At 52.8% G+C, this 23,773-nt stretch overlaps 2 long non-coding RNA genes across 2 annotated transcripts; one reads left to right on the forward strand and one right to left on the reverse strand.

Moving 5' to 3' along the window:
- On the reverse strand, window positions 1–5,940 carry LOC109268266 (uncharacterized). Its single transcript, XR_008417243.1, has 3 exons — window positions 5,872–5,940; window positions 4,872–5,093; window positions 1–3,907 (listed from the first exon to the last, which is right to left on the reverse strand). It is a non-coding gene; the product is annotated as an uncharacterized LOC109268266 (long non-coding RNA).
- Window positions 5,941–18,112: 12,172 nt separating this feature from the next.
- LOC128772794 (uncharacterized) lies at window positions 18,113–20,652 on the forward strand. The gene is made up of 3 exons (XR_008416946.1): window positions 18,113–18,246; window positions 19,128–19,313; window positions 19,432–20,652. It is a non-coding gene; the product is annotated as an uncharacterized LOC128772794 (long non-coding RNA).
- The last annotated feature ends 3,121 nt before the right edge of the window (window positions 20,653–23,773 follow it).

Raw genomic sequence — 23,773 nt, forward strand, 5'->3', positions numbered from 1 at the left:
AGTCGTTTAACTTTTTTGTTGTTGTTGTTTATTTATTTTTGACAGAGAGAGAGAGAGAGACAGAGCATGAGTTGGGGAGGGGCAGAGAGAGAGGGTGACACAGAATCCAAAGCAGGCTCCAAGCTCCAGGCTGTCAGCACAGAGCCCGACGCGGGGCTCAGACTCACAGACCGTGAGGTCATGACCTGAGCCAAAGCCAGACGCTCAACCGACTGAGCCACCCAGGTGCCCCTGGTCATTTAACTTTTTGACATCTCCCTTCCTACTAGGATGTATACTCCATGACAGCAGTCTCTCTGCTCTCAACTCAACCTTCAGTGCCTGCAATGGTACCTAACACACAGTTAACAATTCTCTACTTTAGTAGCTTATCCAGACATAACCACTGCCCTTATGACAGACAGCAGAGGGACTTGGCTGAACATTCAGACATTGTGAAGAATAACTGGACGATAAATACCCCAGTGGATCCAACCAGGCATTAGCCCCATGGAGTTGGCCACTTGAAACTACAGCTTTCTAGCAAGCCATTCTGTGTCGAAGCATTGATCTATCAGGAAAAGATGACTGCAATAAAATAATTATTTCAGACTGAGAGCATTCTATTCCCAAAGGGAATCTAAACAAAAAGCTCTCGGCTCTGAAAAACAGGGGCTTTCAGGGTAAAGAGTCACACTGCTCTGAAATCTTAGGCCCTCGGATGGGTGGGGTTGTTTCGCTAAATTTATTTCAGCCGCTTATAGAAACACAAGGGGGAAGAGGGGGGTGGCTGCTTGCACACCAGCCCTGGCTCTGGAGTATTAATATCTGCCGGGTCAGGCTTTTATTTGGGTTTTGTTTCACCTTTTGGGGGTGGGGAGGCAGGCAGGCAGCAGGAACATCTCACGGCTGCACGGCTTCTGAGCTGTGGTTTTCCACCTTTCTCCCTGTGCACTCCCAGCAGGCCCACCCAGCCCCCTCCCGCCTCACCTGAGGGTAGCTCTCTACCCACTGAATACCAAGCAGTCTCACCCATGTACCTTTCACATCTACCCTTCTCCCATTTCCAGAAGGGGTCTGAGCATTCCAAGAGAGTGGGAGTGAGAGATGGAACCTGCTTGCTTGCTTTCTGGCACAAGTGTGGGCACCTTTGTCCCTGGCCCCATCAGAACCCCCTACCCAATCCCTTACCCCATCCTCTGTGGCTCTGCTATTTGCATTTGGGGTTGGGGGGGGGCGGTTCCTGTATATGAAATCCAGGTCTTTTGAATCCTGTCTTCCTTCTCAGCCTCCCCCCAAGCACTGAACACACATTTTTCTCGGTGCCTGATACCTGTCACACGCTCACACCCATACCGAGAAAAAGGTGAAACCATCATGTTGCTCTCTAAACACCTGTTCTCGTCTGAATTTGGAATGCTTTATGGAACACAGGTTAATCACCTCCCACGGATGTGGGAGAAACTGAGGCACAGGAAGCGGAGGTGAGATGCGTATCCGCCGGCTGGCTCTCAGAGATACCCACTGAACCGAAAGGCCCAGAGAAACATAGGGCCCCGTGTCTGGGAACTTGCTGTTGTGCGGCCCACTGTCTAAAGGCAGGAAGAGGAGACACACGAGCTGAACAAGCTGCTAGGCTTATGACTCAAATAATTACATGAGAATATGGGGAAGTACCTCACACAGTGCTCGGCCCATGGGAACCCAACAAATGCCAGCCTCGTTCTTTGGCAAACTCCTGCTTCCTGGCTCACCAGGGAAGATGGCAGACATATCCTCGTCCTCTCCGCTCCCCAGCCCCCAATTCAAAAGCCTGAACAGGCACTGATGGGAGGGGAAGGGGCTGCTTCGGGGAGAATAAAGGCTATAGACACAAACTGTAAAGTGCTCGCAAGGAAACTAAGTTTCTCTTTTGTCCCAGCACCAGCCAGTTGGCTTTGGAATTATCCCTCCAGCCCGGAGTGGGACCAACCCCACCCTGGGGAGCTCTTCCTTTGAGAAGCAGGACTCACCTTCCCAGCCACAACAGGGATCAGACAACTCTTGGAGGGTCGCCCATAGGCAGCGGGAGAGAGGATGGACCTTTGCCACAGCCCTGTGACTTCTCCCAAGATGAGTTTCTCCTGCCAGATGCACCCTCCACCCTGTGGGGACCACGGGCCCCCAAACCAGGGCCTACCCTTGTCCGACCAAAGGCAACCAGATCTGTTGCAGCTGTTCAGTGAGAGAAAGAGCTCTCCGAGAGACCAGGGAAGTGGCTAGAGAAAGATTCCTGCCAGCCTGGGGGTGTAAATATTTATACAACGTGCTACGTGGGCAGAGGGAGGTGGCAGGAACGAGGCGGCCCCAAGACCGCAGAGTGTAGGAGCCTACTCTTTGCGCTCAGGTGGGAAGGGCAAGAGGCTGCTAGGATCCTAATCCCCCCCTCAACACCCCAAACCCCTACATCAAAGAGGCTGGTCTTTGTCCCCAGCCCTCCTGCCAGAATTGAGAGGAGAACTTAAAAGAAAGTTCACCATCCTTCTCCTAAGTCCCCTAACCGTTCATTCCTCCTGGCTAGGATAGGCCTCTCTGCCAGGAAGGAGGCCCTGCCTTCAACCAGAGACAGAGCAGCTTCACAGGGCCCAGGCCTAAGGATTTGTGGGCCCCTGGGGCTCATGGTTCTAGAGTTTTTAAGGATGCTCGACCCCAAGACTTGGACTCTAGGGCTGAAGGCTTAGAAAATATAAGCAAAATATAAAATAGGCAAAGATTTCTCTCAAGCTTCTATATAATCAACAATACCTTTCCAAAGTAGCAGTAACATGGTACGTGGATGGTGATGAGGAATGGATGGGACCTGGCAAGAGAGCAAGGTGTGGAGAAGGTGAGGGAGCCCTTGATGGCACTTCCAGAACAGCACGTGGCCACCATCACACGGGGCCTAGGAAAAGACAGTGCAGCCCCACGGACATCCACCTAGTGCTCTTGGGCCCCGGTACCCCAGGACGCAGCTCAGCCCCAGGTGTGCATTGACTTAGCTGCCCCTCATCTAGGCCGCTAAGGTCTCAGCCAGGACCCAATGGCATTGACGACGTCCCAGGGTGGGAGGCAAGCCTGGGTTGGGGGTGGGGGGTGAGGGGGACAGCCAGATGGACTCCAGTCGATCTGCCTCAGACAGCTGGGGAGCAGAGCCAGGATGCGCCTCTCCTCCCTCCCCCATCACTCCAGACAAGGAGGGGCGCGGCTGCAACTTCTTGGGTTTCTCTGCCACCGCGCCCACGCCCATCGAGAAGCACCACCTGCTTCTATCAGTATGGGGCTGACCCTGAGGCCCCCCACAGGTGGGGTTTGTGTTGCTCCTCAGCGGCCAACAGCCTTTCAGACACCTGAAATGATCAGGCACCATTTGCATTCCCCGTGCCCCTTCCAAAACGCGCACTGGCAGGAGTGGGGGTGTCGGGAAGGAAGGGCCTTCTACTGGAAAACCGCCTCGGTCTCCCGCCAGAGAGCGAACATCTAAAGACACCCGGCCTCCTCCAAGAGGCAGCCCCCTCTGCGGCAAGTCCCCCACCCACAGCACATCCCTTTGCGAGTAATGCATTCCCAGTGCGCGCACCTCCCCTGAGCTCCGGCCTTTAGGGTGGAATCTGGTGAATGCCCCACCTGTCTGCTCAGAGAGGGACGGATTCCACTGCCTCCCTGAGCAGTGGGGCCCAGGCCCACACACACCGTGGAGGAAACACCATCTGCCCCAACCCTCAGCCCGGGGCCTGGCAGCCGATGTCAACCCTCACAGGGGGAGAGCAGCCCTGTCCCCAGCCCTCCCTCTCCAGAAGGGAGCTCCTCTTCCAGGGACACCAGGGCTGTGGTGAGAATCTTCAGATGCTCAGGTCCTCTTCTGCCGCCATGGCTCTGCCTGCCGGCTGTGGCCTCCTTCTTGCCAGCACTGCTTAAACAGATGAGCAAGAATAAAAGCCTGTGTGGCCCAAGGAAAGCTTTAGGGGATAGAACTGACGCTGAAGGAAAAGGAGGGGAAGAACTCTTAAGAAACAGGAGAGGAGGGGAATTCAGGAAACAGACAAAATAAACCGTCCGAGAATCCAGATGTAAAACAAGGGAAGCCAAAAAAGAAAGAAAAATTATGCTAAGAAGGCAAAGTTGGGGTGGGGAAGGGAATTGAGAATGAAGAAGAAGGGGGGGGGGGCGGTTATAAATATGCTGAAAAGAGAGAAGAATGGGAGAGCAAACAACACGAGAAAAAAATAAAAAATAGAGACCCAGGAGAGAGACAGAGGCAGCAGTGAGTTTAAAACTGCTTTGACCCTCAACCAGCCACACTCCTTAATGTTCTGAGTCTTAGTGCTTGAGTCTTGTTGATTTCAGAGCCTTCCAACAAGAGCAAAGGACAATCCTAGGAAAGCAAGCTTTCCTCCCTGCGGTGTTTTTCCTACAATTCTCCCGGTGCACCTCCACTGTTGCTCTTTTTCAGGGGTAGAGCTCATCTCCCTGGGGCAAGGCGGAAAAGCATTCCAGTCTGCCCCAGACTCTGGTGGCTTCCATCATGGTGCCCCCTGGAGGGCCCACTGGAGGATCTGAGCAGCAGGAGCCCTGTGGTGGGAGAAGCACCGGGTTGTGATGCAGCTGTGCTGTCAGCTTTTCATCCTCCAGGGAGGGGCTTACCCCAGCCACCTCTCTGTGGACCAGGGCTAACCTGGAACAGAGGGGCTCCTGGAACAGCAGGGGTTCCAGGGCACCAGCATCCCCAACTCTATGCAAAGCCAGAGGAGTCCCAGCAAATGCAACTTTTGGAAACAACTTAGATGATTTAGTTTCCAGGCATTCCCAAGGGGACCTAAAGATAGCTACAGTTTTCCCATTGCTGGGTTGGCAAACAGCTCCTTGAAGCTCACCTTTAATGCCTTGTATTCATAAACTCCATGAGCACCGGCAGAAGATTCTGGTTCCTCTCCTTTTGTTGGCTTGGCCTTTCAGCCTTGTGTTGCCTCTTTCTCTTCTGGAGTCAGCCAGTGTCTCTCGTCTGTGTCTGCTTAGGTCGTTCGTTTCCCTTAGGTTATCACTCCCCCTCTGCCCACTCTTCCATTTCTCTAGGGCAGCAGGAGTAGGGAGAAAGGCTAAAAACAAACCAAGGCAAAATCAAGCAGCAGAGGAAGTAAGTGAGTTTGGTTTAGCGGCCAGCGTTGGAGCTGTCTGCAGTGGGGGTGGCAGGCTCCTGATGGACGGGGGTCTGAGCTTCCCCAGGCCCCCTGAAACCGCTCCTCCAAAGTTCAGCCGAGGGGAAGCCACACAGGCTCAACTCTGACTGACAAGGACAAAGAAAACGGTTCTTGCACCAGCCCTTCTCCCCAAGAATTCTTAAGTGCTTGACCCTGGTTCTGTACGTTCCAAAAGTCGTATTTTTCTTCGCTCAAAAACTGAGGGATGTGACACAATGGACAGAAGGGATGTCTAGGTTGTAGCCTTAGATACTCAAGCCGGTTTCTTCTCATCCCTCCTAACCTTCAAACCTGCCACAGTCGTATAATCTGTGACTCAAACTATTATTTAACCATGAAAAAAGACAAACCAGGAAATTAGAGGCTGAATGACCTAAAATTTATTCCATTCAACTGAGCTAATCTCCTAATAAGGGTGTGTATAATAATAAGTCATGCTATATCTGTTCTGGAAGATGTGAACATTGCAGGGGAAAGCGCATGGTGATTGCAGATCCTAACTTGTTGAGATTTGTCCTCAAAAGGGTAAGTGCCTGGTCCTAGGCCAAGCTGCCTAGCAGTTTGCCAGATGAGTCTCAACATTTGGGAACCGATGTTGCAGCAAAGAGTGCCCAGTGTGCGGGCCGACCCCATTCAAACCCCTCACTGCCACTTCCTAGGCGAGCAAGGCACTTACCTGCCTCCTTTAGTCTCCTCCACTATGAAATGGCAATGACAGCAATCCTGATCTCCCGGGGCTGCTGCTGTGAGGACAGATGAGCGAGGCGCTTGGCACATGTGAGCAGCCCCCCTCCCTCCCAGCAACCCCCCCCCCCCCTCCAGTCAACTGTTGCTGTATGTTAAGCAGCGAATTGGCAAGACTAAGGAGAAGGCTGGAGGCCCCACCAAGTGGGGTTCCACGGAGTCACTGGAACACAGTCAAGTATCCCAAGCAAGAGAGAGAAGAGGGTCCCAGAGGAAGCTCAGGCAGCTGGCGGGTGGAGCACTGCATGGAGAGCCAAGGACAGCCACTCAGAGCGTGGGGGCTGCACTCCAGTCCTGCTGCGTTAGCTCAAGTCCTTGCATCCCCACCCTTGCATGGGTTCACCCTTACACGAAACCCAGCACTAGCTCCCACTAGGTGCACAGCACCAGCCAAGCCCAGGGCTGTAGGGGGAGCAAGGTTACTAAGGGATCACTGGCCTCAGAGACTTCATGACCAGGCATTTCTGCCCAAATTCAGAAATCTGCCCTTTCAGGAGCCAGACTGTGAGGATATGACCAAATGCTGAGACATTCTTATTTCAGGGCCAGTTTTCTTTCTTTAAGTGGAAAGGCAAAGAGTTCAGAAATGTGCTGGAAATGTGAACACGAAATGGAAACTTGTTAACATTTAAGGACTATTGCTAATTTCTAGGTGAGATAAAGACAATACGGCTAAGTTTAATGAGGCCCTTTTATTTAGAGATACATACTGAAATACTGGCAGGTAAAATGCTATGCTCTGATATATAGCATTTACTTCAATATTATATGGGAGGTGGAGAGACAGACGGTGGTATAAATGGACAAGCTTAGCCAAGAGTTGGTGATGTTGGTGGTGGGTACATGGGGATTCATCATACTACTCTGTCTCTTCCCGTGTATGTTTGAAATTTTCCATAATAAAAGGTCTTCAGTTCATAAAAGCTGAAAAAAAACCTTAACTCGGGGATTCTTGTCTTATTGGGTCTTGTAACATGATATCTACTTCCTGAGGACATGTGCTCTTGGACATGAGATGAGCCTGTGGGAGACCTGCCAGGAGTGGGGAGGACTAGAGAACAGGCAGGGAGACCAGCATCCATGGGGCAGAAAAGCGCCCCAAACCCTCCACCCATCCCCCCCCAACACACACACACACACACACACACACACACACGAGAATCAAGAGTGGTGTCCCGTCCCTCAGGGCCTCCCAGGCTGGGAAGAAACATTCGAAGAGGCTGGTGTTCATTTTGCACTGCTTTTAAACTCAGTGAAAATTATCTTTCAGTTGGTTTCAATGTGTTTTAAAGCACAATGATTTTTTTTTTTTTTTGGCCAGTAGAGAGCTATTATCGAAGAGTGGGCAACCTCTCCAACCTCGAATGGAAAATGGGGAGAGTCACGCATGCCCCGCTTGCTAGAGTGTGAGGCGAAATGAGATTAATGAGCGTGAAGTGCCTAAGTGATAAACGATGGGTCTGATTTGAGGGGTCTTCGACAAATGCCAGCCTCTAGCCTCTCACGACCACCTTAGGGGTTCTGTTGCAACTGCAGAGGCTTCACTTCAACATCTGAATTAAATAAAAGTCAAAGCATTCCTACTCTGAGCCCTCTTTGGGCCAAGAATCCTACTGGGTATCACAGAAGCCCCTGCTGTCCTCTCCGTTCCCCGAGGGGCCACCCCTGCTCTGGGAAGAACAGGCCACTTGGGATGGAGCCCTCACCGCTTTCTGGTTGAAGAATGAGTTGGAAAATGAGGAATAGGGCACTCCCCACTCCAGGCCGTGCCTTTGAATGGCAAAACGCATCCTAAGCAGGCAGGTATACAGCCGATCATCTCCTTCCCAATCACAGAGGCAGGTAGCTCAGGGTACAGATGGACAGCAGATCCTGCGCTCACCAGCTCCCCGCTACAGGGAGCTTCTGGAACCTTCCCAGCTTGTTATAGGCAAGCAGCATGGAGGCCTCCAGACCCCAAAGGGCAGCAGAACACACCCTCCCAGGTCAGAGGGACGTGCCAAGTGGTTGGTCAAGGTGACTGGACCACCGACACCCTTCCAAGAATGAATCTAAGTAGCCATGGTGTCCAGAGGAAGGGATCCCAGGAGAGGCAGGTGGCCCACAGAGCCAATTCGAAAGTCTTCGCCACTTGCCCCCAGGCAACTGATAAGTGGCTTTCTAGAGACAGGTACCAGCCAGGAGTGGGTGTTTGTGACTTTAGGTGAGGGCTACAGGACTGGACGGGGCAGGGGACACAGCAGAAGGTAGTCCTGTCACTGAGAAAGCAGCCACCCCAAGCCTTGAGATTCTGGCTCTACAACCTCCAGCCAAGCGATGAAAGTATTTGCCCCATCCCAACCTGCTCTGTGCCCTAGTCTCTCCTTAACACCACCGTCCACCCAACGCGGCTGCGTGCTCTTTGCACCTTCTACCCTAGGAAGAAACAGAACGGAGGGAGGGAGGGTGCCCTACACAAAATTTTAACACTCTCAAAAAGTCCTTGGGCTCTGGGAACTTTGAAATGCATCCATGGGGTTATTCTAAGCTCTCTGAAAGTCCCCTGGTTCCAGAGAAGAGAGCACTCTGTCGTGAGACCTTGAGTGTAGAGGCTAAGAGCACAGCCTTTGGAGCCACAAGGCCTGAGCCTGAAGCCCAGCTCTGCTATTTCCCCCGCCTGTACCAAAAAGCACAAGGTACTCAGCCCTCTGGGCCTCAGTCTTCTCTGTAAAATGAGGATAACAGATGGCTCTATAGGGCAGAGCTGGGGCTTACAGTGATGGCTGGACAGAAGAAGCCCTCAGTAAATATTAGCAAGGGTTCCTCCTCAGCCCAGTGGGACACACAACCAACAACCCCTCGTTTCCTGGAAGAAATACCTGTGCTACAAGGTGGGAAGGTAGTGGAAGGAGGCCTAAAATCTTCATAGAAAGTGGCTCAAGGACATGCACAGAGTACCCTTCTCCACGGAAATCAGAAACCCCAAAGAGCTGTGCTTTTTTCCATCAGAATGCAGCTCCCGGAGACCACCAGGCTATGCAGGCTGCATGGGGCAGAGGCCCTGAGTCTGGAGTAGAAATGTTACCTAGTGTTTCCCTGGATGGGTGGAGACGGAAAGGGATACTGACTGGGTGCAGCCCTCCTGTGGGCACTTTGGTTTTTGTGTCGGACACACAGAAAACATCACTCAGTTGGAAAGCAGGGCGTATTAAACTCATCAGCCAGAGGCCTCGAGGCAGGCTGATTGCCCAGTGGGGGACAGGCCCACGGAGGGTGGTGGGGGACAGGCCCGGGGAGAGCCAGTCTGGCCGAGGCCAGGCCTGCACCCAAGGGTTGGGCTTTTCTGGGATGGGAAGGAAAGAGTTAAACCGACGCTGGGCTTTGGGAGGGAGGCTTTGCAGCTATAAACAGTGAGCCAAGGGAGGGAGGGAGCTGACACAGGATGTGGCCAGGGCTCTAGCTGTCTGATTATTAACTTCACTTTTATTTGGAGGGGGATTCGATTCTCTGTTTTACTTCCCATCAAGGAAGTGAAAGCCCAGGTCTCGGAGGGGCCTGGTTTCAGATTGTTTTGTCACAGCTCATTCATTTTTCCCCTTAAATAAATAAACAAAACCACCTCTTTGTTTTCCCCTTAATGAGCGTTCAGCAAATCATCTGTGGGTGGGGCATGAAAGGGGTTTTCTGGAGTCCTTCATGAAGTAACTTAGGCTTATTCTTCTGGAAGGAAAAAGGAGTCTTCTTTTGGCTTCAGCTTCCTCTAAGACTTTCTTTTCTACCTTCTCTGGAGATCTCAGCCTGAAATCATGACCTCAAGTCCAGCGTAGACCTTTCTTGGCTGGCCCCTGGGGCCTGACCTGCAGCCTGGCAACCTTGTCCCAGGCTCCCACCCCAAGGCCACACAGAGGAAGCAACATCACAGGGCTCAGTAGTTCGTCTTCTTGATCAAGCTTAGACCCATGGTGTTTGTTCCTATGGCACCCTGACATTTCCACTAAAAATAACTTAAAGCAATTAAAAACACAAAAGGATTCCATTACAGGGCTTAAGAAAACACCATTCCACGTTCCTTCGCCCAAGATTCAAAACGCTTGGGAACTTTGTTTCCAACATCAAAACCCATTCAATAATTTCAGGGATTCTCTTGCAACAACCCTTTCCTGTTGGTGTGTGAGGTGCCACAGGGGACACAAAGACCACTACCAACTACCACATGGTCCCTCCTGTCCTGGTGCCCACAATTCAGTGGGGGAAGATGCAGGGGGTGGGGGGAACAGGGGAGTCCTGGTGGCAAAGGCTAATGAATGGTACCATAGGTGGGCAGAGGAGGGGAGGGCCACATTCTGCTGGCAACAGAGGGAGGAAAACTGAGGAAGGCTTCTTGGTGGAGCTGATATTTAAGCTTGACCTTGCAGGGCTGACAATATTACAAGGAATATTCTAAATGCTGACAAGTACCAAATGACAGACAATATCAACGTGTGAACCAGGTCCGATATAAGACAACTGGAGTGGCGTGGCCTGTAGGGGCTGTGGCTCCTCAAGTGGCATTCAGAATGGCATTGAAAGTCCCCAGGGTGGAGAGGGGCTGAAAGGAAACTGCCACTCAGATTCAGCCCCAGGCTGCCAGTCCTTGACCCTTGGCTTGGACACCCGTGTGATCTGGGAAGGAGTGGCACTTCATGCTGTGAGCAACAGGATACCACACTTGGATACACACTCCTCTCAGATCCTGACTCTGGGTTGCCAGACCAACACCTGCTGACCAGTAGGAGCCACTTTACTGCCTCTGACTTCATGCTCTTTCAACACGGGGCAAGAAGAAAGAGGGTGCCCTGCAAAGAATCCAATTCACTTACAAAAGCTCTGGTTTTTGGAAAGGCTAGTGGGATGGGATTTCCAAACATCCCTGGGGAAGATGCCAGGGCGTCAGGTTTTCCTGAAGTTCTTAGAATTTTCCTTCCCGCGGCGACCGGGTCTCCGGGGCCCTGAGTCCGCCGCCCCCCGGCCATGAGGGGGTTAAGCGGCCGCCAAGATGGCCGACTTGTTTTGCACTTCGGAGGGGTCACGAGGGAGGCTGCCCTTTGCCTTGGGGAGGCTGTCAAGGTCCCGCCGCCCTCTCTGGCGCTATGCCCCAGGCGGCCTGACGGTATCTCCTCCCCTGCGTGTCCTGCAGTCCCGCAGAACCTTCCAGGCCCAAGGCGAGCCAGACTCGCCTCCAGGCCGGCCTTGGACGGCGAGGCAGGGAGGTCCGTCGTCGGGGAGACAAGGGCCAGGGCTGCGCGTGGCTGTGCCCTTCGGCCCCTAGGAACGCGGGGGACCAGGAGCCTGAGGACGAAGGGCCGAGGCCGCTGCCTGGACCGGCTATCCCAGCATTTCCTCGCCCCGGGCTGAAGCCACCCCAGCTGGTCTCCGGCCGGCCTCCGAGGGCTGCTCCCGCTCCTGCCGGCCGCCTTCGTAGGGGCGCCATGAACGTGGTCGCACTGCCCTCCAGTGGCCAGCCGGCCAAACAGCGCGCGGGGGCCGGCGTGGATCCCCTCTCCGGGCTTATCTCCTTAAAGAAGGGCTGCCCCTCTGCTACGTTTGAACACGTGGCCTTGCTCACCCGCGGTTCTTCTTACAGGCGGCCCAAGCTGCCCCTTGCCACAGTGCACACTGATGGAAAAGCAGGGGACTTGCTTGCTCCAGTGGTTCTCAAACTTAAGTATGCACCAGGAACCACCCCCCCCGCCCCCCCACTTGGGTCAAACCCGTGTTGCTGGGTCCCACACCCAGGGTCAAAGAATTTGCATTTCTAACAAGTTCCCAGGGGTTGCTGCTGCCACTGGTCCTGGGGCCACATTTACAGACCAACTAGCTCAGTTTGCCCATCCTTTCCTGGGGATTCTGGCATCACTCATTGAATATATAATGCACCTGCTGGGCACTGAGGACAAGAAGTGACCACGACCAAGTTCCCACCCTTGTGTGGCTTACTCTGACAAAGGAGATAGACTTTTTTAAACAAATAATTTCATAAACAGATATAAGATTCCATTTGAAAAAAGTTTTCAAATTCCCATGAAGGAAGAAAATAAAGCATTCGAAGAACATATATACATGGGAAACTGGTTTCTTTTTTCTTTTTTCTTTTTTTTTTTTTTTTAGTTTTTTTTTTAATGTTTATTTATTTTTGAGGGAGAGAGACAGAGCATGAGCAGGGGAGGGGCAGAGAGAGAGGGAGACACAGAATCCGAAACAGGCTCCAGGCTCCGAGCCATCAGCCCAGAGCCTGACGCGGGGCTCGAACTCACGGACCGTGAGATCGTGACCTGGCTGAAGTCAGATGCCCAACCGACTGCGCCACCCAGGCGCCCCATCTTTTTTCTTTTTTTTTTTGGTGAGGGGGACTGGTTTCCATTTGGGATGGGCTATTGGAGTAGACCGCCCTGAGGAAACCTTAAACTGAGGCCAGAAGGAGGAGGGGAGAGATCTGGGGAGGAAAGGATGAGGGGTGTGGCTGCAGGCAGAGCAGGGAGAAGCTGTGGAGGGGCAGAGACTGGAGGGGCAGAGCTGGGGGGGCAGGCAGAGGGTCACAGCACCCCCCCCCCCAGATCAGCACAACTGGTCCCAGAGACCTGCCTCTTCAGAAGGGTCAACATTCAGAGAAGAGGAGGAGAAAAGGTAGATACTGAGCTTGCACAGTCACTGCCCTCCCTGGTTTGCTCATCATTAGATGATCCCCGAGGTGTCTTGGTCGAAGCCCAGCCTGCCAGCACACTGTCAGAGGGATGGATGAATAGAAACCCCTGCTCAGTGACCCTACAACTATGCGAAGGAAGGCCTTTGGATTAATAGCCTCAAGGGGAGGGAGGAAAGAACACCTGAAAAAATACATGCAGCTTTAGAGTCAAACGAATCCAGCTCAAATACTCGCCCTGCCCCCAACTCACTGTGTGATCTCCAGCAAGTGGCCTAACCTCTCTGAGCCTCAGCTTCCTCATCTGAGAAATGAGGACAGGACAGTACCTACCGCACATGGGGTCGTTCTGAAGATAGAGTACTAACTACCATTTGCCAAGTGCCTATTCCATGCAAAGTCCTGCGCTAAGGGCTTCTCATCCATTACACGAGGTGCCGCAGGGAGTGAGGTTTGATCATGGGAGCCTTACTGTTACCATTTCACAGCGGCCCCCAGTGCTTTGTACAAGTGGGTACCTTCAGTAGAAGGAGCTTAGTGAGCCCTGGGAACCGGTAAGCACTCAATAAATGGTGGCCTTCGTTTTTTAGCCAGAGAAAAGGGACCCTTTCGGAGAGGTGAGCGGCCGGACAAGACAGCACACCCACTTCTCCCCAGGAGGGCCAGCCTCGGGTCTAGTTAGCCAATGCCGGTGTTGGGACGTCAGCTCTTACTCACTCTTCCCAGAGAGCAGCTAATTAGCCTCCCCACAGCCAGGAGCTCCCCAGATGAAAGGTGCTTAATACAAATGCAAGGCGTGACCCCCATATTTATAACCCAGGTTCCCTTGGGTGAGGTAGGCCCGGGGGTGGAGAGACAGGCCAGATCAGGGCCTCGCCTTCTTTATGACAGAGATTCTCAGGGAAGGTAGCTGGGCTGAGGTGGTTGTGAGCCTGAGAAAAAGGCTCCCGGCTGGTGGGTGTGGGGCCGCCCAGGTCCTGGGAGTGGGAGGTGCCAGTTGGCTGAGGGGGCAGAATGCTCCAGGTTCCAGGCTGCCTTCTAGACCAGGAGCTCACAGGGCAGGAGGCGGACAGCCTAGGGTAGGGTGGGTCACAGCAGGGACTCGGATGCCAGGCTGCTGGGTGGAGATTCCACCTCCACAGTAGCTACATCGTGTCCCCGAGCCTCAGCTTCCTCATCTGCAAAGTGGGCATAAGGATAGCCTGGACCTCACAGCTATTCACCGACAACACTTAGTACAGGCAGCACCTGGCACCCACTGTGTAAAGAATGAGGAGTCGTGTATTTGTTCAATCAACAGACAGTTATCAAGCACTTGCTATGTGCCAGGCAATGGGCGCTGGAAATACAGTCGTGAGCCAAAGAGATCAAGGATCTCTTCCTGTGGAACTCACATTCTATATGGAAGACACATAAGAAACACAAGAACCGGGAGATTCCTGATACACTGCCCGGCAACGGTGTGCACCGTGAAGATGACGAGAGATGGGACACAGGGATGTGACGAGGGTGACATGCCGAACGCAGCGGTCACATACACTCTCCAAGGCGGGTAGAAGCAGGTATGAGCAGATTAAGAAACGCACCGGGGTTGAAGGGTCAGCCCAAAGCTGTCCGGCAAATCGGAGGCTGGAGCCTGACTCGGCAGCTCGGGAACCACAACCACAGCTGCTGAAGCGGCCACCGAAGTCCCCTCTTTCCCCTGGAAGAGGGGCTATGCCAGCCTCAGCCACCTGCCCTCATCTCCTCCAGCCAGCGCCTCACACGCACCTTCTCTCTGGATCCTCCCAGCCACCTACTGGGGCAGTAGCAACCCCATCATCTTTGTTGAGGTGACACTTCCGTGACAGAAAATGAACCTTTTTAAAGTGAACGATTCGGGGGCATTTAGCATGTGCGCGAAGTTGTGCGGCCCGGACCCCTATCTGGTTGTGAATCATCTTCACCCCAAAAGGAGACTCCTATCCATTAAGCAGCTGCTCCCCCTGCCCCCTGCCCCCCAGCCCCCGGAAACTGCCAGTCTACTTTCTGTCTCTCTGGATTTGCCTCTTCTGATACTCTATATATCCAGACCTTTGGGGCCCGGCTTCTTTCATTTAGCGTGTTTTCAGGGTTCATCCACACTCAGGCATGGGCTGGGATTCCGCTTCTTTTTATGGCTGAATAATGCTCCATTGTATGTAAGCACCTCCATTTTACAGATGAGGAAACAGACTCAGGGCAAATAATCAACACCCAAAGGTCACAGCCCATCTGTGGCCGACTGGGATTTGATAGCAGCCCGAGTCCCCTCTGTGGAAACATGCATTCGAGCAGGCCTGCTCCCCAGAGGGCTGGCACCTGGGCACTACTGTCCCAAGAGGAGGGCTGCTGCTGGCACATGCTGGCTCCCCCCATTGTGACCTGGCCTCTTCTCAGTACAGGCTCACAGGCGTGGGCAAGGTGGCCTCCCAGTCACCCTGCTCCAGGCAAGGCCAGAGCATGGCTGAAGAGGCCACCTCCTCAGGGGAAATTCCAGCTCCTGGCCAACCACAGGCGAGGGCACTCATGGGGTTCAAGCCCTCCCTCTCAACTGGGTCATGAGGCTGGGTGGTGACTCAGCCCTGGGGCTAGCCTGGTGGGCAGGCCACGTCATGAGCATTTTCCCCAGCCCGCTCCCCGGGCAGAGCTGCGGGTACCTCAATGCACGAGCGTGTATTAAGCACTTTATCTATGCCAGGCCTTTAAAGCAGCCCCTTTCTGAAGAGGGTGCCAGCCCCCAAATCGAAAGCAGGTGCTAAGACCAAGGAACAGGGCCTAAGAAATCCCTGACCTCACTCAAGAAGGCTGCACACAGGCTGGTTCTGCCAGAGTCCCCCGCTTCAGCACAGAGGGCACAAGGCAGGCAGCACACAGGAGTCTAGAACACCCGCCTGGGATGCCCACCTTGGCTCACTCGACACCCAAGCAAGAAATGGTACTCCCTCCCCCTTGACCCTGTTCTGACCCTGCCTAGTGGCCATTCATTCCATTCAGTCAGTGCCAGTCACACTGCTGGGCAACGAGGATGCAGAAGTTTAAAGAAAAAATAGCCCCTGTCCTTTGGAAGCTTAAAAGTGAGTGAACTAATCCAACTAAGCAAACTAGGAATGACCCCATGGCCGGGGGTGAGGAGCCCAGAGGCCAGGCCCCGACCGCGTGGGCAGCTGCAGCTGAAATGTGGGTGCATGTGTGTTTGCGTGGATCCCGCAGCTGAGCCCATCTTTAGACTGGAATCGATCCCCCAAGGCAGGTCCATTCAGTAAATTAGCCTGAAAACACGGGCCTGTGGGCTGGGGCTCCTTAACCCCCCACCCCCCACCGGCACCCCCATTCAGGATGCAGAAGGCTTTTCCCAGCAAGGAAAGCTCCCCTAAAGGTGCCAGTGAGGACGGGCTGAGCCCATCACAGGCTCCAGGAGGCAGTCGTAGGGGTGCTGGGCTGAGCCAAATGGCCAGGGGACATCCAAGCAGGTACGCTGCCACTGCCCCCTGTGGCGTCCCCTGATGACAGAGCACCTCCCAGGTGCCAGGCTCATGCTCAGCACTTCACGCGCAGCACATGTCTTAAACCCCTGAGATTTTTTACCAGTGCTTTGCTCGATGTCAGAGGACTGGAGGAGGATTTGCATTCTGGTCTGACCTACTCCAGAGTCCACACCCACAGTTCTACTGGCTTTCCCCAGCCAAGGCTAGCACAACACACGCCCCCATATACTTGCAGCCTCCTGGCCAGGCTGCCTGAGGGTGGGGGTGGGGGTGGGGGTGGGGTGGGGGAGGGGAAGAAATCCCTCAGACAGAGGCCACTTCAACCCTGCTCCTGTCCCTCTCCCCTCTCCCGCCCCAGCTAACCCTTCCAGTTCAGCCAGTTTTTCTGCAGCCAGAAAGCACCTTCTGCCCCCAAGGAGCCCCCAGAGCAGCAGAAGGGAACAGTCCACACCAAGCCTGCGGAAGGGATTGGGGTTGGGGCTGAGTCCTGGCCAGGTATGGGCCTCAGACGGGAGTTGAAATGACCCCCTCTAGCGATCAGATGCTCTAGGTCCGTCCCCACCCCACAGCTGTCATGGCGAACTTGGCAGCAAAAAGGGAAGGAGGGAGCTAGATCTTCCAGGTGTCTTGGCTGACCTGATACAACCCCAGAGTGCCCCTCAGGCAAGAAGGCAGAGGGAAGGGGTGCGTGGGAAGGCAGTGATTATCGCCTTCCATGTCAAGGCTGGGTGTGGGGGCCACCTGCCCAAGGAGCATAGCCTGACTGAAAGGCAGGGATGAGATGGGGTAGCCATGGGGAAATAGGCCAAGTGCAGTCCCCAGAGCCAGACATGGCCACCGAGAGGCCCAGTAACCACAGCCCCATTTCCTGGCCTCTGGTTCAAGCACTTTAATTCATCCTGAAGCCAGTCTTTACATCCACTCTGGGAGGAGGAAGGTGCATGGGGTCTCTGTTTTCTATATGAGAAGACTGGCACTCAGAAATTTGAGAGTGTATGGGCACCTGGATGGCTCAGTCGGGTGAGCATCCGGCTCTCGATTTCAGCTCAAGTCATGATTCCAGGATCGTGGGATCGAGCTCCACCTCCAGCTCTCTGCTGAGCATGGAGTCTACTTAAGATTCTCTTTCTCTCTCTTTCTCTCTCTCTCCTTTTGCCCCTCTCCTCCACTCATGCATGTGCTCTCTATATATAAATTTTTTAAAAAAGAAAAGAAGTTTGAGAGTGTAAAAAAAAAAAAATGTTGAGAATGTGCCCGTAGTCACGCGTCTAGGAAACAATACAATCAGGATTCACATCTGGTCCCTCTGGCCCTGAAGGCCCTGCCCTTGACCACTTAGCACTTCCTTGCTGGCTGTTCCCGGCACTGGCCTGGCACCTGAGGTGTTCATTCACCGGATGAGGGAGGGAGTGAATAAGCAAGTGGACAGGCATGGGGATGAGTAAGTGGAGAAGTGGGTCCACTTGTCCCACAGCCCCCAGTGGGTGAGCAAGTGGGCAGGTGAATGAGTGGGTGAGGGAGGGAGGGGACCAATGCATCAGAAGTGGAGAGTAAACTAGTAAACCAGCAGCTGGATGGTTAACGGCTCAGCCCTCAGCCAGAGGGAAAAGCAGTTGCTGCTGTCACATGGCCTCTGGGAGAGAGGAAGGAATGTGGCTTCTGAGAAACTGGGTGGCCCAGTGGCGGGCTGGCTCACCGTGAATACCCCCCAGGTCTCCCTCCCTAGACAGCAAGTCTCCAGAACAAGGGGCTCTGGAGGCCCCAGGGCCTCTGCCTGCCAGACACATGCACATTCGATGACCAAGTATCCGGCTGGCCTGGTCAATCATCAACGGGCCACCGAGAGCTCAATTGCTTAAGAGGACCCTGGGCCAGGTATCGACCTGCCCACCCCTTCTGGGAGGAAAAGAGGAGCAAGAGACCCATTGGCCCTGCCTGAGGTGTAGGTGGGGGTGGGTGGCCGAGAGGCCCTCACCACTGCCCTGCACAGGCAGGTAGGCCTGGCCGGGATAGCCACCCTGTCCACTGGCCGCTGGGCCTGGGGTCAGTGCCCTGGCCTGTTTGCCTAAGGGGGTGGGTTCAAGCTGGCATGGAAGTGGCTCACTGCCATGGCCAAGGAGAGCCGAGGGCCCCTCCTTCTGGGGTAAGGCCCCACTTGGGCTCTGGACTGGGGGTGGGGGAGGCTAGATGGAGCCAGGAATAAAGATAATGTGTGAGAAAGGGGGAGAGGGTAAGGCTGTTGCTCTAATGAGAGGCTGGGTATCTTAGAGCTGGAGGGAGGGGCCCCTAGGGGTCTATGAGCCTACCTCCCAACACCTTCCATGAAACCCAAAGGGAAAGTCAAGGACAATTCTGTGCATTGAGGGGCACACAGAGGGACTCCCCACCCCCACCCCCACCCCCAGTCAACTCTCTGGGGGAGACTGAAGTAAGCAAGAGGCAGGTGGGAGCCCAAGAATCTCTGGAGAACAAATGCCAGATACTCCTCAACCCAGAGTCATGCCTGGTCAGGCACAGCCCTGCCTAGCCATGAGTTGTATCCCTACCTCCAATGGGTGCATGTGGGGGTGTGGGACATGTGGTCCAGGGAGGTAACAGGGGGTGTGAAGGGTGGGGGTTGGGCACACAGAAAGCTGCTCAAACAGCCTGGCTCCCTCCCCTGTGCCCTCTGGCCTTGCATGAGCCCCCTGCCGCAAGGAACCCTTTCGGGGGACAGAGACCAATACTGCCCTCCTTGGCCTTCCGGTGCAGGGCCCCTTGGGCTAGTTAGCCCCATATCCCCAAATAGGGACCTTCTGGAGACTACACTCCATCCCAGAAAATGCCACAGAGATCAGTCTGAGCACAGAGCAGGGCGGCGGTGGGAAGCTGAGTTTGGGGCTGGGGACCTCCCATCCCTGTCTCAGCATGGGCCCAGAGTGGGGACGCGAGCGCCCTCTGGTGCCTTCCTGTGGCACAGGCGCATAGAGCTATACGCCCCAGACGGGACTCAAGGGAGCACAGCTTCAAGGCAGCCTCCCACAGGCTCCAGGAGCATCTTCGGAGCAACCAGCAACTGCCTAAAACCAAAAATTAAGGTGATACAACCTATATCAAAGAGTCATTGTGAGGACTGCACGACATCTGCAGCCCTCTTCGCACCACGTTCTGCAAATAATAATAACACCAAGAGGAAAAAGCTGTTTGAATCCTCACAACGACCGGGCTGGGGTAGGTGTTATTTCCAGTTTCCTGATGACATGAGGGCTTGCACAAGAGCACACAGATAGTATCTGGCAGAACGTGGATTTGAGCCTAGATGTGACACCAAACTTGTACTGTGTTCTAGGCACTCCACTATAACCACTCAGATCTTAACAAGAGAGGCCATTTCCAGCCAAAGGGTGGCTTTTTCTCTCCTGTCTCCTGCTCCCAAGAGAGACTGCGCTGCCGGGGAAAAGACAGCAAAACGGTCCCTCCTTCTGTTGTGGTTATAAAGTGTCAGTGATAAGCCCTTGCTTATCTCGTTATACTTTACAAAGGACTTTTACCTGGGCTGTTGTCTCATTGTCCCTTCACACTTGCCCTGTGAGGGAGGGGCCCGTAGCCCCATACAACATGTACCCCCAAAGTCAGCGGTCCACTCAAGTTCCAGCCCCATACCCACACGACCCCCACCTGGGGCCAAAGCCAGTACCTGGGATTCCTGTAAAAAATCTACTCACAGAAAATATTTGCAAAACACATCTGACAAGGGACTAGTACCCAGGATATAGAAGTAATAACTCAGTAATGAAAAGACAAATAACCCCATTTTCAAATAGGCAAAAGATTTAGACAAAAGATTTCAAAAGAAGATATGTGAATGGCCAATAAGCATATAAAAGGAGATAGTCAACATCATTAGTCATTATTAGTCATCACTATTAGTCATCATTAGGAAGTGCAAAATAAAACCACAGTGAGACACCTTTCTACGCTCACCACAATGGTGAAAATCAAAAAGCCTGACAGAGCCAAATGCTGACGAGAATGTTCACTGGAACATTCACACATTGTTGGTAAAGGTATAAAGTGGTACCACCACTCTGGAAAAGGTCTAGTGGTTTCTTTGAAAACAAAACATATACCTCGTCTATAACCTAGCAATTCCACTTCCTAGGTATGTAACCAAGAGAAATGAAGCCATATGTTCACAAAAAGACTTGTACAGGAACGTTCCTAGCAACCGTACTCATAATAACCCCAAACAGACTGTGGCACCCCTACCGAACAGAATATGATTTCACAAAGAAAAGGGACGTATCACAGACACACACAGCATCATGAATGTATCAACAACATTATGCTGATGAAAGAAAGGGCTGCCAAGGAGACCTACCGTGTGATTCTACTTATATGTGGTTCTAAAGCCGGCAAAACAGGGGCACCTGGGTGGCTCATTCCATTAAGCGTGCGATTCTTGATCTGGGCTCAGATCATGATCTCATGATTTGTGAGATCGAGCCCAGCATGGGGCTCCACGCCAACAGTGTGAAGCCTGCTTGGGATTCTCTCTCTCCCTTTCTCTCTGCCCCTTCCCTCTTCTCTCTCTCTCAAAGAAATAAACTTAAAAAAATATTTTAAAGCTGGCAAAATAATCGGTGGTGTGGAAGAAATCAGAAGGGCAGTTGCCTCTTGGGGGCTGGGGCTGGGATTGATTGGGAAGAGGCATGGGGGAACTCACTGGTTGCTGGTAATGTTTTATGTCTTGATTGGAGTCTGGTTTCATCAGTAGATGCATTTGTCAAAACTCAAAGGGACAGTTAATGTGTACATTTCATGGTATATAAGTTTTACCTCAAAGGGGGGAAGAAAACCACTACAGATATTGAATCCTAATTAACAAGTTGCATGTGGGGGTACTCAGGGGGAAGTGTACTGATTGGTCCCAACCTGTCTCTCCAGAGACTTGCCCCACCAAACGGGTTCCGCCCACGAGTGGTGGCTGAGAGGGTGCCTCGCAGATGCCAACATGCAGACAAATCATCTGCATGGCTTGCTAAGCAGAACATTCGGAATCAGAAGGCCTGGGCTGGGGCCCAAGAGTGTGCATTGCTAACAAGCTCCAGGTGTCGCTGCTGGTCCTCGGGCTCCACTTTGAGTAGCGAGGACTTAGAATATTACCTTCTGATAAAGGTAATTCATATATCGGGACCCACAAAATAGAGGCCACCCCAGTGGCCTGGCCCACATCACAGATCTAAACCCAAGTCAGGCTGCAATTAACAGGAAATGCGTCACTATCAGGAAACCGGATATACACCAATCACAGTCCTCCAACTCTGCACTCGCTCGGTGGCTCGTTTACCTGACCCTAGGGAAATACGGCCTGCTAGCCTTTAAGGGAATCCCCGGCCTCGGAGCCAATCATGCTCTGTTTCCGCGTAAAACCCTTGCCCCAAATCCCTCAGGAAGACTGCTCCACGATTGTACGGCACCATTCTCCCCCCACCCCCATCCACAGAAAGACACCGAACTCATCACTAAATTGTTTACGTCGGTCACTTGACATTTCCACCTCTTAGCCTTTGCTCCCACTGTTTCCTCACGCTCCAGCTTGCTCTGCCCTCCCCACGCCATGACTTGTCCTCTCCATGCCCATCCATGTCCTACCTTTTCCCATCCATCCTTCCTCTTCCAGCAGATGACAACTGATGATGATGATAAATGATAGCGACAACAACATTTTGAGACCTTATTAGGTGCCAAGGACTGTGTTCTGTGCTTTATGAGCATTATTTTAGGTTTAACCCTTTTAGTAGCCCTATGGGGTTGGTACGAATATTGTTCCCATTTTATGGATGAGGAAACTGAAGTATAGAGAGGCTAAGTATTCGCCCAAGGTCACACAATCTTGGCCGTGTGGATGCTTCCTTTGGTTCTAATTATGGAACAGCCTTGTGGTAAAAAGCACCCACCCCCCACCGCCAGCTCCAAGCTCCCCACTCGCCCCCACTGATCCCTTGTAGCTAGCTCTCTGCCTGCTATGTGGGTCTTTCTAGGCCATCCCCTCCAGTTCGGATCACTCCTGCAATCTTCTCTCCAAACTCAGGGTGTCCAGAGTCTAAAGCAGCTGACCTGGGGTCCACTGACCTGGAGGAGACCCCACGAAAGACTGCTCTGCTCCCACCCCAAACTATAGGCTCTGTGAAGGCAGGCCCAGACCCACCTTGTATTGTTGCATCCCCAGGGACATTTGCTCACTGTAGATAGATGGGGGGTCGGGGTGGCGTGGGGGGTGGCATAATGAGGTCTCCTGCGCTGGCCTGGTCCCCATAGATCTGCACCTGACTCAGATGAGAGGCACCTTCCTCACCTACCCCCAAGTAATCCTGCCACTCCTCAGTGTCTCCGTCACCCTCCAACCTAAACCCAGAGGCTGACAGGTTGGAGACTGATGTCCTCAGACCCGAGGCACTACCCACCCTGAACCCTCACCCCAGTCCTGCAGTTCCCAGCCCTCCCCGGCACACCCTCCATCCCAAAGGCCTTTGGCGGTTTCTCTCCACGCCCCCCCCCCAAGACCGCTTAGGGAGGATATTTTACTTTCCCAGTCAAGCTCGGGGATGCAATTTCTCCTCCTAAGAGGTTAGGCTAATTGCTCTTCCCAGAAGAAAATCCTCCGAGGTTTTCCTTGTGGTGGGATAGGAGGTTTGAAAATTACATGTTCGGGGCAACATCTGGTTACTATATTAAAGTCCAGTCTCAAAGCGGGGTGGCCACTGGGGAGCACAGGCGCCATCTGCTGGCCCAAAGAAAGATTGCGGCAAGAGTCTCCCTGCCGGACTTGATTTTTCTCATTTTAAAAGCGCCGTGACAACATTGATGTCTAATATTTTGGCCCCCACATACATTAATTGAATGATTTCCAGGGACAGAGAGACTTCAAATGTACCGGACACAAGCACATCAATTTGTATACGTTAAATATCCACGGCTTTCTGTTTATCAATCAGACCTCAATCAAGTAGTTTTTTTTTTTTTAAAGTACCAGACACACAATTTATAAACCTTAGGCAATGAAAAGACTAGGTATGTGTATACACACACACACAAATACGCTGACATTTAATTGATGATAATCCCTAGCACTTCTTATATCAAATTAGTTATGCAGCTTTAATCCTATTAGATTATCTTAAGCTCGTCTTTAAACAAATGGGATCTCCCAAACATTAAGGTGGGAACATAAATGAGAGGTAATTTTCAGTCTATCGAATTATAAAAGCACATACTCATCAATGCAGCAATCCCATTACTGGTAATGAAACTTACAGACACATCCACATTCATGGGTACAAAGATAATGTTCAGGGGTTTCCTCGGCAGCCTCATTAATAACAGCAAAACACCAGGAAGCATCCATCTAATTCCAACACTCACACGCTTCAATTAAAAAAAAAAAAAAAAAAAAGCTTGGAGCACCTGGGTGGCTCACTTGGTCGAGCACAGGACTTCAACTCAGGTCCTGATCTCATGGTCCATGAGTTAGAGCCCCACGTGGGGCTCACTGAGGTCAGCAGACCCTTCTTTGGATCCTCAGGGCAGAGTCTGCTCTGAATCTCTGTCCCCCTGTCTCTCTGCCCTTCCCCTGCCCACGTTCAATCTCTCAAAATTAAATAAGCATTTTTTTTTTAAAAAAGCTACCG

The sequence above is a fragment of the Panthera pardus genome, unplaced genomic scaffold (genome assembly GCF_024362965.1).
Source record: "Panthera pardus isolate Hobbes unplaced genomic scaffold, ASM2436296v1 HiC_scaffold_24, whole genome shotgun sequence".
Classification (NCBI taxonomy): Eukaryota; Metazoa; Chordata; class Mammalia; order Carnivora; family Felidae; genus Panthera; species Panthera pardus.